A 943-nucleotide genomic window follows, 5' to 3' on the forward strand; every position below is an offset into this window, starting at 1 on the left:
TATATATATGTATATATATGTGTGTATGTATGTATGTATGTATGCATGTATCCCTCGCTCTCACACTTTTCACCCTGTTTTATTATCCCCTTTTTTGTCGTAATTGTTGATGCTGCTGTTATTGCGGCTTGTTGTTACTATCATTGCTGCTGCTGCTGACGTCGTTGTTTTCCATTGTTTAGTTTCACTTTCGTTTTCAATTTCTGTTTTGTCGCGAGCCACTCTATCAGTTTTCGCGTTGCTCTTCTTTAACATGTGGTCAGACACGAACACACATAACTACAATTAGCAAACATTCCATTCGTGGCCTTCTCGCATTTTTTTAGAGTTGTTTAGAAATACATTACTCACTGTGCTTTGCATTTTATGTAAAGTGAGTAAAATATGAAATGAAATAGATTTTACTAGTATTTCTAGCACACATAAAAACCACCTAGAGGCTTTCGTATTACTTTTTCCTCTTGTTGTTGTGAATGTTGTTGTTATTGAGCTTTATTTTTGTTACTTTTGTTGTTGTCACATTCTCATTGTTTTCTGTTTGTTGTTGCTGTGTTCGTTGTTTTTCATATAACGTATTAAATGAAATATAGTAGTAGTAGTAGTAGTAGTAGTAGTAGTAGTAGTAGTAGTAGTAGTAGTAGTAGTAGTAGTAGTAGTTGTTGTTGTTGTTGTTGTTTTTTCTATGTTATTTCTACTAATTATTTTTAATTGCCGCTGTTGCACTAATAATAATAATTGTAGTTATTGTTGCTGCTGTTGGTGTCGCTGTTGTCATCATCGTCGTTGTTGTTGTTCTTGTTGTTGTTTTCGTCCTTTAGTATTCTTGTAGTTTACCGAGAAATGCTTATTGTTATTTTTTTTGTTGCGGCGGCGGTGGCGGTGGCGGTTGCGGCGGCGGTAGTGATGATAGTGGTGGTGGTAGTGGTGGTGGGGGTTGTGTGGT

This window comes from Octopus bimaculoides, chromosome 15 (genome assembly GCF_001194135.2).
Source record: "Octopus bimaculoides isolate UCB-OBI-ISO-001 chromosome 15, ASM119413v2, whole genome shotgun sequence".
Classification (NCBI taxonomy): domain Eukaryota; kingdom Metazoa; phylum Mollusca; class Cephalopoda; order Octopoda; family Octopodidae; genus Octopus; species Octopus bimaculoides.